This window comes from Balaenoptera physalus (genome assembly GCF_965194825.1).
Source record: "Balaenoptera physalus genome assembly, chromosome: 8".
Classification (NCBI taxonomy): Eukaryota; Metazoa; Chordata; class Mammalia; order Artiodactyla; family Balaenopteridae; genus Balaenoptera; species Balaenoptera physalus.
In genome coordinates this window covers 59871203-59887451 of record NC_138887.1, presented here as the reverse complement: position 1 = coordinate 59887451, position 16249 = coordinate 59871203, and positions in this window count along the sequence as shown.

The window sequence follows — 16249 nt, the reverse complement described above, 5'->3', positions numbered from 1 at the left end:
AGGAATAAACCTACCTAAGGAGACAAAAGACCTGTACGCAGAAAATTATAAGACACTGATGAAAGAAATTAAAGATGATACAAATAGGTGGAGAGATATACCATGTTCTTGGATTGGAAGAATCAACACTGTGAAAATGACTCTACTACCCAAAGCAATCTACAGATTCAATGCAATCCCTATCAAACTACCACTGGTATTTTTCACAGAACTAGAACAAAAAATTTCACAATTTGTATGGAAACACAGAAGACCCTGAATAGCCAAAGCAATCTTGAGAATGAAAAATGGAGCTGGGGGAATCAGGCTCCCTGACTTCAGACTATATTACAAAGTTACAGTAATCAAGACAGTTTGGTACTGGCACAAAAACAGAAATATAGATCAATGGAACAGGATAGAAAGCCCAGAGATAAAGCCACGCACATATGGTCACCTTATCTTTGATAAAGGAGGCAAGCATATACAGTGGAGAAAAGACAGCCTCTTCAACAAGTGGTGCTGGGAAAATTGGACAGATACATGTAAAAGTATGAAATTAGAACACTCCCTGACACCATGCACAAAAATAAACTCAAAATGGATTAAAGACCTAAGTGTAAGGCCAGACACTATCAAACTCTTAGAGGAAAACATAGGCAGAACACTCTATGACATACATCATAGCAAGATTCTTTTTGACCCAGCTCCTAGAGAAACGGAAATAAGAACACAAATAAACAAATGGGACCTAATGAAACTTAAAAGCTTTTGCACAGCAAAGGAAACCATAAACAAGACCAAAAGACAACCCTCAGAATGGAAGAAAATATTTGCAAATGAAGCAACTGACAAAGGATTAATCTCCAAGATTTACAAGCAGCTCATGCAGCTCAATAACAAAAAAACGAACAACCCAATCCAAAAATGGGCAGAAGACCTAAATAGACATTTCTCCAAAGAAGATATACAGATGGCCAACAGACACATGAAAGAATGCTCAACATCATTAATCATTAGAGAAATGCAAATCAAAACTACAATGAGATATCATCTCACACCAGTCAGAATGGCCATCAGCAAAAAATCTACAAACAATAAATGCTGGAGAGGGTGTGGAGGAAAGGGAACCCTCTTGCACTGTTGGTGGGAATGTAAATTGATACAGCCACTATGGAGAACAGTATGGAGGTTCCTTAAAAAAGTACAAATAGAACTACCATACGACCCAGCAATCCCACTACTGGGCATATACCCTGAGAAAACCATAGTTGAAAAAGAGTCATGTACCAAAATGTTCATTGCAGCTCTGTTTACAATAGCCAGGACATCGAAGCAACCTAACTGTCCATCATCGGATGAATGGGTAAAGAAGATGTGGCACATATATACAATGGAATATTACTCAGCCATAAAAAGAAGTGAAATGGAGGTATTTGTAATGAGGTGGATGGAGTTAGAGTCTGTTATACAGAGTGAAGTATGTCAGAAAGAGAAAAACAAATACAGTATGCTAACACATATATATGGAATCTAAGAACAAAAAAAAAGGCCATGAAGAACCTAGTGGCAAGACGGGAATAAAGACACAGACCTACTAGAGAATGGACTTGAGGATATAGGGAGGGGGAGGGGTGAGATGCGACAGGGTGAGAGAGTGTCATGGACATACATACACTTCCAAATGTAAAATAGATAGCTAGTGGGAAGCAGCCGCATAGCACAGGGAGATCAGCTCGGTGCTTTGTGACCACCTAGAGGGGTGGGATGGGGAGGGTGGGAGAGAGGGAGATGCAAGAGGGAAGAGATATGGGAACATATGTATATGTATAACTGATTCACTTTGTTATAAAGCAGAAACTAACACACCATTGTAATAGATTCTTAAGCAGATTTAGATCCAAATATTATTAAAATATGGTTATATATTGAATGCATAAACATCATGGAATTTCCTTAATAAAAGTTTTTCTTAATATTAAAAAAAAAATAACTAGACTGGAAAGGATACTTACCATATGCTAATCAGGCAAGTAGTTAACTTTTCAAGTACCTATCTGTACCTCAATTTTTTTGATTTTAAGGTGGTTAACAACAGCTGATTCAGTTATCTTTCAGAAGTTTTGTAAAGCACAAGTAAAAGAATGTATATACAAATTTATTTTAAATAATCAAGAGCTATACAAATGTAAGGCTGTATTATTAATATAACTACATCCTCATCCCACCCCACCTCCAAAAGTTATATACATTCCTGGGATGCTGTGATGGTTAATTTTATGTGTTGATTTCACTGGGCTAAGGGATGCCCAGATAGTTGGTAAAACATTATTTCTGAATGTGTCTGTAAGGTTGCTTGCAGAAGAGATTAGCATGTGAACAGATAGACTGAGTACAGAAGACGGCCCTCACCAATGTGGGTGGGCAGCATCCAACCTTTCGAGGGTCTAAATACAATTAAAAAGGCAGAGATAGGTTGAATTTGCTCTCCGGCTTGAGCTGTGACATCCATCTTCTCCTACCCTTGGACTAGAACTCCTGCTTCTCAGGCCTTTGGCCACATATTGGGACTTATACCATAAGCTCCACTGGCTCTCAGGCCTTAAAGTTGGGACTGGGTCTACACCACTAGCTTCCCTAGCCTCTAACTTGCAGACAGCAGATTGTGGAACTTCTCAGCCAGAATAATTGTGTGAGACAATTCCTCATAATAAATCTTTCAATTTATCGACTGATTGATCCATAAATTGGTAGATCAATATATCCTATTGGTTCTGTTTCCCTGGAGAACCCTGATTAACACAGAGGTAGAGACCACTTCTCATGGTTTTGCCTACAAAACAGAATTAAGTGCCTTGAAAATAATAGATGATTAATAAATACATGATTTGTTGCTTTCACTACAAAAAAATAACTGTGTTATTGCACTCTATATCTTTAAAAAGGGATCACACTGCTTAGCTGCTTTCTATCTTATGATTGTACTTTCTTGCACTAAAAACAAAACCACTGCATCAATTATTACATGCTAGGGGAAGAGCAATGAATGACTAGTGGTTGGTGTTCCCTTAGATGTAGCATATAGGTAAGACAGCAGTGAAAACATATCATATTTCATCCTTGGGAAGAATACACCTGAAAACGAATGCACTGTCTGTGATTTCTGAAAAGCAAAGGTGTGCAGTGAAAAGAACCCTCAGCTGGGACTCAGAAAAGCACCCTTACTATGCCAAATCTGTCACCCGCCGGTTGTGTGACCTTGGTCGGCCCACTCCCCACTCTGAGCTTGACTTCCTTGTATCTAAGATTAGATTTGATGATTCAGTTCAAAAGTTCTTTTACTGACTCAATTGTAACTATATTGAAATGAACAAAGCTGAACAGAAAGAAAGAAGCATAGATTTTTTTAAAAAAAAGAAAGAAAAAGAAAAGGCAAAAAGAACTTTCATTGTGTTCCCTAATTAATAAGGTCTGAGTCATGTGTACAAGTAAATAAAATTGAAGCAAATAATCTCTCTGTTCATATTTGTAGATTTGAAGATAGCCTAGAAGCTCCAAAACATAGGTGCATGAGAAAAATAGTTTTTTATCTAAATATTTTTACAATGGGAAACAACACTGTATTCCTCAAAGGAAATGGATATCAAAAATTATATTGACCTTTCAAAACTATATGCCAAGGTTAAAGCTGCAAAGGGGCAAAAAGTGAGTAACACAGGAGAACGGTAACAGAAACTGACAAGATTTACTGGGGAGTCAGTCATCTTTACATAACTTGATAGCCCTTGATTCCTCAGGTGCTTCATCTAACCATGGAGCCCAAGTATTAAAAGGTAAGACTTTAAATATTTACCAAGTTCCATAATCCTACCATTACTATCAATTGTATCTGCATGCAAAGACATTCTATTTATGTGTTAACCCTTTACATCATCGTATTTCCTTAACCAAAAAAATAAAGCTGTGTTTTAAATTCTTAGACTCAATCTTGATTTCCAGAAGCAAGGTGGAAAGTATTGCATTTAAAGTGGGATTTCCAGTAAGAGAGTGTTCAGAATACAACTCTATCATTGTGCCTCTCAAGATTACATTTGGAGTTGGGACAAAGTGACTTTTTTCCTTCGAGAATAGAGTTGAATCGCATGAAGCAGCCCATATCTGAGGATAATGTATGGCTCAAAATCTCTCATCCCTTCCAAGGAAGAATTAAAGGAAATAAACTGTTGTAATAAGGACTGATGTGAGATTATAAACTCTGTAGAAACAGGGAGGACAAGGAGTGAAGGAAAGGATAAGGAAGAGTTGGAGTAGATTTCAAGGGCTGCTCTATAGCACCATCTTTAAGAAAGAACTAAAATGCTCAAATCACCTTTCCTTACTTTGTCGGAAATTCACTCAACCTTCAGTCTACACTGGAATTGATCACTTGCTCAGCAATATATGGAGAGAGGCTATCTTGGTCTTGAATAGTCAGCCCTAATTGCCTATAAGAGGAAAAAAATATTAGCTATCACTTTCTTGTTAAGCTGCCAAGTGCACATCAGGGCTTTAAAAAATGTCATTGCCCGGCTTTCTACCTATCCCCCGAGACTCTTCAGTGCAGTGAGGAAGGAATATGCTGCATCACATTCATCATACCTGACTCTATTCAACCACAGTGAAGTCGAAAACACCTGAAAAGAAATGGCGGGTCCCAGCTGAGCATAAGAGCAACGTAAGTGTCATGGAGAAGGCAAGGAAACACACAGAAAGATGAAAGATGAACATTCATTTTGTGCTTCCAGTGAACCTAATGAACTTCAATAGTTTTGATAAATAGTATTTTTAAAATTTTAATCAGGATAGCATTTGCATATGGACTTGCATCAAATAAAATAAAATTTAATTAAAACATCTTTATTAGGCACGATTCTATATGTTTTAATGAAACAAAATATAAATCATTACTGCTACATGCCTGCATACCTCTGGGTACATGTCATAGCATGAGTTGGGATAACAGGTAATAGTTACAGGAACACTGAAAAAATTAATTTATTAACAAAAAGAAAAGTGATATATGAATGTGTCATACTACAAATAAAAGAATAAATAAATATTTTACTACACACTGAGCACATCAGACCTATTATTAAGGTATATTTAACCACATCCTCTTATGTTGTTATTTTTCAAGCACAGCAATTCTTTGGAATCCTATTTGATGTGCTGGCCTATAACATTTGACCACACTTACAGCACAAGTGTAAAATCAATTTTCTGTTCTCCCATTTATCTGTGTACTGATGTTAGTTGGCTCTCTAATGGAATGACTCTTCTGGAGAAGTAGTTATTTTACCTTCAGAGTAGCATTTCAGGAGCCTTAAATGGGCTGAAGAGATGGCATGTGACCTTTAGGAATATCTTAGTTCTACATTTCTTTGAAAAATAACTGTTTAACCCTGTGTACGTTATTACATCGCTGATGCCTCTTTTGTTCCTCTTTTTATTTACTATCTCATAAGAAAGTTTGGTGTTTATGTCAGAATAATGCTGGGAATTTCAGTACCTGCAAAATTTGATACTTGTGTTTTTGTTGAAAGGGATAATCACACAAGAAAACAATGTGTTTTGTGATCCAATTTCCTGATTATAGTTTCTTTAAGCATAATACCATGCTCTTAACCTTGCTTTTGATAAATTGATACATAGAAATTTTATATTTTTTATTCTTTTCTTATATATTTCAGAGCCACTGTGTTATAATCACTTACTACATTTTAATACTTCAAACAATTTCCACAAATACATACTTCACTTTGTCAACTGGAAACAACAGAACTTTTAAAAAACTTTTTGTGTGTGAAATATAGCATACATACAGAAAAATGCATGAAACATAAATAAACAGCTTAACAATATTTTAATGTAAACAACTGGCTAACCACCATCCAGTAAACTGTTGGAAATATGGATTTGGAATATGTGTGCACATGTGTGTGTACATGCATGTGTGCACATGTATGATCATGTGTTTCTGTGTGTATGTGTCATAATTTCTTTTTTTTTTAACATCTTTATTGGAGTATAATTGCTTAACAATGGTGTGTTAGTTTCTGCTTTATAACAAAGTGAATCAGTTATACATATACATATATCCCCATATCACTTCCCTCTTGCATCTCCCTCCCTCCAACCCTCCCTATCCCACCTCTCTAGGAGGTCACAAAGCACCGAGCTGATCTCCCTGTGCTATGTGGCTGCTTCCCATTAGCTATCTATTTTACATTTGGTAGTGTATATATGTCCATGCCACTCTCTCACTTTGTCCCAGCTTACTCTTCCCCCTCCCCGTGTCCTCAAGTCCGTTCTCTAGTAGGTCTCTGCCTTTATTCCCGTCTTGCCCCTAGGTTCTTCATGACCATTGTTTTTTCTTTGTTTCTTTTTTTAGATTCCATATGTATGTGTTAGCATAGGGTATTTGTTTTTCTCTTTCGGACTTCCTTCACTCTGTATGACAGACTTTAGGTCCATCACCTCACTACAAATAACTCAATTTCATTTCTTTTTATGGCTGAATAATATTCCATTGTATATATGTGCCACAACTTCTTTATCCATTCATCTGTCATTGGACACTTAGGTTGCTTCCATGTCCTGGCTATTGTAAACAGAGCTGCAATGAACATTGTGGTACATGACTCTTTTTGAATTATGGTTTTCTCAGGGTATATGCCCAGTAGTGGGATTTCTGGGTCATACGGTAGTTCTATTTTTAGTTTTTTAAGGAACCTCCATACTGTTCTCCATAGTGGCTGTATCAATTTACGTTCCAACAGTGCAAGAGGGTTCCCTTTTCTCCACACCCTCTCCAGTATTTATTGCTTGTAGATTTTTTGATGATGGCCATTCTGACCAGTGTGAGATGATATCTCATTGTAGTTTTGATTTGCATTTCTCTAATGATTAATGATGTGGAGCATTCTTTCATGTGTTTGTTGGCTATCTGTATATCTTCTTTGGAAAAATATCTATTTAGGTCTTCTGCCCATTTTTGGATTGGGTTGTTTGTTTTTTTGATATTGAGCTGCATGAGCTGCTTGTAAATTTTGGAGATTAATCGTTTGTCGGTTTCTTCGTTTGCAAATATTTTCTCCCATTCTGAGGGTTGTCTATTCGTCTGGTTTATGGTTTCCTATGCTGTGCAAAAGCTTTTAAGTTTCATTAGGTCCCATTTGTTTATTTTTGTTTTTATTCCCATTTCTCTAGGAGGTGGGTCAAAAAGGATCTTGCTGTGATTTATGTCATAGAGTGTTCTGCCTATGTTTTCCTCTAAGGGTTTGACAGTGTCTGGCCTTACATTTAGGTCTTTAATCCATTTTGAGTTTATTTTTGTGCATGGTGTTAGGGAGTGTTCTAATTTCATTCTTTTACATGTAGCTGTCCAGGTTTCCCAGCACCACTTATTGAAGAGGCTGTCTTTTCTCCACTGTATATTCTTGCCTCCTTTATCACAGATAAGGTGACCATATGTGCGTGGGTTTATCTCTGCGCTTTCTATCCTGTTCCACTGATCTATATTTCTGTTTTGGTGCCACTACCACACTGTCTTCATTACTATAGCTTTGCAGTATAGTCTGAAGTCAGGGAGGCTGATTCCTCCAGCTCCATTTTTCTTTCTCAAGATTGCTTTGGCTATTAGGGTCTTTTGTGTTTCCATACAAATTGTGAAATTTTTTGTTCTAGTTCTGTGAAAAATGCCATTGGTAGTTTGATAGGGATTGCACTGAATTTGCAGATTGCTGTGGGTAGTATAGTCATTTTCACAAGGTTGATTCTTCCAATCCAAGAACATGGTATATCTCTCCATCTATTTCTATCCTTTAATTTCTTTCATCAGTGTCATAATTTTCTGCACACAGATCTTTTGTCTCCTTAGGTAGGTTTATTCCTAGGTATTTTATTCTTTTTGTTGCAGTGGTAAATGGGAGTATTTTCTTAATTTCACTTTCAGATTTTTCATCAGTAGTGAATAGGAATGCAAGAGTCTTCTGTGCATTAATTTTGGATCCTGCTACTTTACCAAATTCATTGATTAGCTCTAGGAGTTTTCTGGTAGCATCTTTAGGATTCTCTATGTATAGTATCATGTCATCTGCAAACAGTGACGGCTTTACTTCTTCTTTTCCTATTTGGATTCCTTTTATTTCTTTTTATTCTCTGATTGCTGTGGCTAAAACTTCCAAAACTATGTTGAATAATAGTGGTGAGAGTGGGCAACTTTGTCTTGTTCCTGATCTTAGTGGAAATGGTTTCAGTTTTTCACCATTGAGGACAATATTGGCTGTGGGTTCGTCATATATGGCCTTTATTATGTTGAGGAAAGTTCCCTCTATGCCTACTTTCTGCAGGGCTTTTATCATAAATGGGTGTTGAATTTTGTCGAAAGCTTTCTCTGCATCGATTGAGAAGATCATATGGTTTTTCTCCTTCAGTTTGTTAATATGGTTGATCACATTGATTGATGTGCGTATATTGAAGAATCCTTGCATTCCTGGGAGAAACCCTACTTGATCATGGTGTATGATCCTTTTAATGTGCTGTTGGATTCTGTTTGCTAGTATTTTGTTGAGGATTTTTGCATCTATGTTCATCAGTGATATTGGCCTGTAGTTTTCTTTCTTTGTGACATCTTTGTCTGGTTTTGGTATCAGGGTGATGGTGGCCTCGTAGAATGAGTTTGGGAGTGTTCCTCCCTCTGCAATATTTTGGAAGCGTTTGAGAAGGATAGATGTTAGCTCTTCTCTAAATGTTTGACAGAATTCGCCTGTGAAGCCACCTGGTCCTGGGTTTTTGTCTGTTGGAAAATTTTTAATCACCGTTTCAATTTCAGTGCTTGTGATTGGTCTGTTCATATTTTCTATTTCTTCCTGGTTCAGTCTCAGAAGGTTGTGCATTTCTAAGAATCTGTCCATTTCTTCCAGGTTGTCCATTTTATTGAAATATCCTTGCTTGTAGTAATCTCTCATGATCCTTTGTATTTCTGCAGTGTCAGTGGTTACTTCTTTTTCATTTCTAATTCTATTGATTTGAGGCTTCTCCCTTTTTTCTTGATGGGTCCGGCTAATGGTTTATCAATTTTGTTTGTCTTCTCAAAGAACCAGCTTTTAGTTTTACTGACCTTTGCTATCGTTTCCTTCATTTCTTTTTCATTTATTTCTGTTCTGATCTTTATGATTTCTTTCCTTCTGCTAACTTTGGGGGTTTTTTGTTCTTCTTTCTGTAATTGCTTTAGGTGTAAGGTTAGGTTGTTTAGTTGACATGTTTCTTGTTTCTTAAGGTAGGGTTGTATTGCTATAAACTTCCCTCTCAGAACTGCTTTTGCTGCATCCCATAGGTTTTGGGTCGTTGTGTTTTCACTGTCATTTGTTTCTAGGTTTTTTTCATTTCCTCTTTGATTTCTTCAGTGATCTCTTGGTTATTAAGTAGTGTATTGTTTAGCCTCCATGTGTTCGTATTTCTTACAGATTTTTTTCCTGTAATTGATATCTAGTCTCATAGTGTTGTGGTCAGAAAAGATACTTGATACGATTTCAATTTTCTTAAATTTACCAAGGCTTGATTTGTGACCCAAGATATGATCTATCCTGGAGAATGTTCCATGAGCACTTGAGAAAAATGTGTATTCTGTTGTTTTTGGGTGGAATGTCCTATAAATATCAATTAAGTCCATCTTGTTTAATGTATCATTTAAAGCTTGTGTTTCCTTATTTATTTTCATTTTGGATGATCTGACCATTGGTGAAAGTGGGGTGTTAAAGTCCCGTACTATGATCGTGTTACTGTTGATTTACCCTTTTATGGCTGTTAGTATTTGCCTTATGTATTGAGGTGCTCCTATGTTGGGTGCATAAATATTTACAATTGTTATATCTTCTTCTTGGATTGATCCCTTGATCATTAAGTAGTGTCCTTCTTTGTCTCTTGTAATAGTCTTTATTTTTAAGTCTATTTTGTCTGATATGAGAATTGTTACTCCAGTTTTCTTTTGATATCCATTTGCATGGAATATCTTTTTCCATCCCCTCACTTTCAGTCTGTGTGTGTCTCTAGGTCTAAAGTGGGTGTCTTGTAGACAGCATATATACGGGTCTTGCTTTTGTATCCATTCAGCCGGTCTATGTCTTTTGGTTGGAGCGTTTAATCCATTTCCATTTAAGGTAATTATCTATACGTATGTTCCTATTCCCATTTTCTTAATTGTTTTGGGTTTGTTATTGTAGGTCTTTTCCTTCTCTTGTGTTTCCTGCCCAGAGAAGTTCCTTTAGCATTTGTTGTAAGCTGGTTTGGTGGTACTGAATTCTCTTAGCTTTTGCTTGTCTGTAAAGGTTTTAATTTCTCCATCGAATCTGTATGAGATCCTTGCTGGGTAGAGTGATGTTGGTTGTAGGTTTTTCTCCTTCATCACTTTAAGTATATCCTGCCACTCCCTTCTGGCTTGCAGAGTTTCTGCTGAAAGATCAGCTCTTAACCTTATGGGCATTCCCTTGTATGTTATTTGTTGCTTTTCCCTTGCTGCTTTTAATATTTTTTCTTTGTATTTAATTTTTGATAGTTTGATTAATATGTGCCTTGGCATGTTTCTCCTTGGCTTTATCCTGTATGGGACTCTCTGTGCTTCCAGGCCTTGATTAACTATTTCCTTACCCATATTAGGGAAGTTTTCAACTATAATCTCTTAAAATATTTTCTCAGTCCCTTTCTTTTTCTCTTCTTCTTCTGGGACCCCTATAATTCGAATGTTGGTGTGTTTAATGTTGTCCCATACGTCTCTGAGACTGTCCTCAATTCTTTTCATTCTTTTTTCTTTATTCTGCTTTGCAGTAGTTATTTCCACTATTTTATCTTCCAGGTCACTTATCCGTTCTTCTGCCTCAGTTATTCTGCTATTGATCTGTTCTAGAGAAGTTTTAATTTCATTTATTGTGTTGTTCATCATTGTTTGTTTGCTCTTTAGTTCTTCTAGGTCCTTGTTAAACGTTTCTTGTATTTTCTCCATTGTATTTCCAAGATTTTGGATCATCTTTACTGTTATTATTCTGCATTCTTTTTCAGGTAGACTGCCTATTTCCTCTTCATTTGTTAGGTCTGGTGGGTTTTTACCTTCCTCCTTCACCTGCTGTGTGTTTCTCTGTCTTCTCATTTTGCTTAACTTATTGTGTTTGGGGTCTCCTTTTTGCAGGCTGCAGGTTCGTAGTTCCCGTTGTTTTTGGTATCTGCCCCCAGTGGCTAAGGTTGGTTCAGTGGGTTGTGTAGGCATCCTGGTCGAGGGGACTAGTGCCTGTGTTCTGGTGGATGAGGCTGCAGCTTGTCTTTCTGGTGGGCGGGTCCACATCTTGTGGTGTGTTTTGGGGTGTCTGTGGCCTTATTATGATTTTAGACAGCCTCTGTGCTAATGGATGGGGTTTTCTTCCTGTCTTGCTAGTTGTTTGGCATAGGGTGTCCCACACTGGAGCTTGCTGGTCATTGAGTGGAGCTGGGTCTTGGTGTTGAGATGGAGATCTCTGGGAGATTTTCGCCCTTTGATACTATGTGGAGCTGGGAGGTCTCTGGTGGACCAATGTCCTGAACTTGGCTCTCCCACCTCAGAGGCAGAGCCCTGATGCCTGACTGGAGCACCAAAAGCCTGTCATCCACACAGCTCAGAATAAAAGGGAGAAAAAAAGAAAGAAAGAAAGAAAGAAAGAAAGAAAGAGGATAAAATAAAATAAAGTTATTAAAATAAAAATAAAAAATAATTATTAACAAAAATTAAAAAGTAATAAAAAAAGAAAGGGAGAGTAACCAAACCATAAATCAAATCCACCAATGATAACAAGAGCTAAAATGTACACTAAAAAAAAAAAGAAAAAAAAAAAAAAGGACAGACAGAACCCTAGGACAAATGGTAAAAGCAAAGCTATACAGACAAAATCACACACAGAAGCATAAATATACACACTCACAAAAAGAGAAAAAGGGAAAAAAATTATATATCGTTGCTCCCAAAGTCCACCTCCTCAATTTGGGATGATTCGTTGTCTATTCAGGTATTCCACAGAGGCAGGGTACATCAAGTTGATTGTGGAGATTTAATCCGCTGCTTCTGAGGCTGCTGGGAGAAATTTCACTTTCTCTTCTTTGTTCGCATAGCTCCTGGGGTTCAGCTTTGGATTTGGCCCCGCCTCTGCGTGTAGGTCACCTGAGGGCGTCTGTTCTTTGGTCAAACAGGACGGGGTTAAAGGATCAGCTGCTTCGGGGGCTCTGGGTCACTCAGGCCGGTGGGAGGGAGGGGTACTGATGCGGGGCGAGCCTACGGCGGCAGAGGCCAGCATGACGTTGCACCAGCCTGAGTGAGGCACACCTTGCGTTCTCCCGAGTAAGTTGTCCCTGGACCACGGGACCCTGGCAGTGGTGGGCTGCACAGGCTCCCGGGAGGGGAGGTGTGGATAGTGACCTGTGCTTGCACACAGGCTTCTTAGTGGTTGCAGCAGCAGCCTTAATGTCTCATGCCCATCTCTGGGGTCCACGGTGATAGCCACGGCTCATGCCCGTATCTGGAGCTCCTTTAAGCGGTGCTCTTAATCCCGTCTCCTCGAGCACCAGGAAACAAAGAGGCAAGAAAATGTCTCTTGTCTCTTCGGCAGCTCCAGACTTTTTCCCAGACTCCCTCCTGGCTAGCTGTGGCACACTAGCCCCTTCAGGCTGTGTTCACGCCGCCAACCCCAGTCTTCTTCCTGCGATCCGACCGAAGCCCGAGCCTCAGCTCCCAGCCCCCGCCCGCCCCGGCGGGTGAGCAGACAAGGCTCTCGGGCTGATGAGTGCTGGTCAGCACTGATCCTCTATGTGGGAATCTCTCTGCTTTCCCCTTTGCACCCGTGTTGCTGTGCTCTCCTCCGTGGCTCCGAAGCTTCCCCCCTCCGTCACCCGCAGTCTCTGCCTGCGAAGGGGCTTCCTAGTGTGTGGAAACCTTTCCTCCTTCACAGCTCCCTCCCACTGGTGCAGGTCCCATCCCTATTCTTTTGTCTCTGTTGTTTCTTTTTTCTTTTGCCCTACCCAGGTACGTGGGGAGTTTCTTGCCTTTGGGGAGGTCTGAGGTCTTCTGCCAGCGTTCAGTAGGTGTTCTGTAGGAGTTGTTCCACACATAGATGTATTTCTGATGTGTTTGTGGGGAGGAAGGTGATCTCCACGTCTTACTCTTCTGCCATCTTGAAGCTCCCCCCATATAAATTTTAAATTGATATGCACAAATACCAAATAATCTACATGAAAAGAAAATAATTTTTAAATGTCATTGCATCTAATCTACTTCTTTTGAGGACATGCTCATTAATCATGTTACTTTAAAAAACAGGATTTTTAATTTTCGCTAGATTTTTTCATGTATTTTCATCTCTTACATCATTTATATTTTCTCTCTTAAGTAAACAGCTATGTAATTTTATTTCCAACTGAATATTATTTACAAAACCTGAAGTACGGTATCTTGCTATAATTTACTTATCTAATTTTAGAAATCTTGAGGTATTAAATATGAATTTTAGCAGTTTTTTCAGTTGGTTTTCTCTCATAATTATACTTTATCTCTTTTGAAAAAAATTACTGTATAAATAAAACAAAATCTCTTCTAGCAGATGTAATCTCTGGAAATTTTTCTTCAGTATAGGTAACTGCACCTCCTAAATCCTAGTGCATTACCCCAAGAGGTGACTTGGAAACAAACAAGCCCCTTCCTATGGGGGGAGAGGATCCTGGTATTAAATTTTAGAATTTAAACAGCATATATTTTAGTGTGTTCATTATAAATCATAACTATTTACTTTCTAAATGTAAATAATTCATAGTGACAAAGGGCATGAGAAAGATTTTATTGACAAGAAGAAAATAAATGTATGTGTTAAATCTTCCTTTTGTGCTCTTCTAGGAAGATTTTATATATACTTCTGTTATAAGGTCACATAAAATGGCCACAATGGTATCTACCAACCATACCTAGTACATTGAATACCCTTTTGTATATTCTATAAATATCTTTTGACCACACGCCTACTTTCCTAATCAAAAAGAAGAGGTAAATCCTGTCTGTAAAGTTGACCCTTGAACAACATAGGTTTGAAGTGCTTGGGTCAACTTATAGGTGGATTTTCTTCACTAAATACGTACTACAGTACCCCATGATCTGTGGTTGATTGAATCTGCAGGTGTGGAACCTCAAATACGGAGGAACTGTAAAGTTATACACCGATTTTCCACTATGCAAAAGGTCAGTGGCCCTAACCCCTGTGTTGTTAAAGGTTCAACTGTACATCAAGATTTGGACCCTCTGCCCCTACCACCAACTCACCTCCAAGTTGTGACTTTCATATAGGTAAAAGTTTACCCAAAGCCTCAAGAGGAAAAGAAATGACTCAAGCAGGGGAACCTACTCTAGATGATGAGATGGAGGGAGATTGTTCACATGGCAACAGGCAGGTGACTTGCAGTCCTGTGTCCTGAACTTCTCCTTTCCCCTTGCCTACTTCTGACAAGACCAAACCCTCTCTCTTAAAACTTAGAAAATGTTTCTTTTCTTTTAATAAGGAAGGCAGCCAAGTCCTTACAAGTGATGACCAGGATCAATCCACTAGGCCTAGCCATTAGTGGGAGGTCATCCCAATGGTGGCAGTCATATTCAACAGTAGATCCTCAAGGGTGGTAAACCTAGGAAATCAGATTTGGGACCTTAGGTTTAATCTTAACAAATGCAATGATATATTTTACTGCAGCAACATTGAACATTAAGTGTGTATGTAAGAAAAAAGAAGAGACAAGCTTTACTGAGATAACCTGTTAATGGTTTGTTCTCCCATTTTGTGTTGTTTTTTTCATGCATTGTGAGATTTAGTTTAGTTTTTCCAACAGATGGCAGTTATACTTTGCTTCTTTCCCCACCTTGGCACTGGTTGCTCAAGCAAAGCAGGCTTCCTAATTTCTATCTTCCAAATGGGTGACCTAGAATGATCTTTCATACTGTGTTTAAGCAAGAGATTACTATCCACACCACAGCTTTTAGATATACTAAGAAAGTGGGTTTGAAAAGAACTCTATTGATACCTTGAATTCTCTCCCATCCTCCAATCCAGATCATGCTCAACTTATTTGAGTTTATACTAAATTCTGAAATGGATAGTTGCTTAATGCTCTGAATGGTAAAACACGGAACTCACCTCAAGTACCTAAGCTTTCATTTGTCTAAGATTATTTGCAAATCAATGTTACACAAAATGAATTGGAAAGCACTTGAGAAATCTCATTTATGAAATAGTACTTTGAGTTACCCAGGATTTTCTATGTTCCTGGGAATTCTGGGCGTCAGAGTTTTACAGTGTTTCTAAATTTTTATGTCCAATAACCAAGTATAACAGTTCTCATTAGTGTATGCGCGCGCGCGTGTGTGTGTGTGTGTGTGTATATATATATATATATGAAAAGAGAGAGGGTGGGCAGGAGAGAGAGAGTGAGAAGATGTATACTTTGAGAACCATAATAATAATTAAGGTGACTTTCTGAAAGCCATCAACATATTCAATCATGAGGAGGATACAGTAATGTTTAAACAGGCACATTAATATACTGTTACTGCTGTTGTTAGAATATTATTAGGATTTAAAATAGATTCTTAAAGTATCATATTTTACTTTAATATTTCTAATTAGCACAAGTGTTTATTCAAGTTTTCTATATATAGGGTCCATATAACTGAAAAGAGTAGAGCACAGGATGGATTCCATTATTCTGATGGTTTCATTAGAAATGAGGGCAGAAACAATGACCATTGCATTCAATCCTTCACTCCCAGCTCCCAGAAGAGTACCTCAGGTAAAGCAAATGCTCAATAAACAGTCATTAAATAAACGAACAAGCAATCTGACATGACCAACATAAGCTATACCACCTTATTAGTAATAATGGCAAAATTATTAGACAAATTAGGTTTGATTCAACCTGAGAGGATAATCATGACCTCCTGTAAATATCCTATATATTTTCTTTATGCAAGCTTCATTATAACGACTTGAAACAGAATAAAGAACTGTTTTTAATTGTAGAAATCTCATGTGGAGAAAAAATAAACCCTGTGAGGACAAATACCTTCTTCTTAGAATAATTTTATATATTATTCTACCCAAAGCACTCCTCAAAAACATGCAAATAGTTGCTGTTAACAATTTATGTCACACTCTTCTTGGTGCAATGCATTTAAATATAAAAG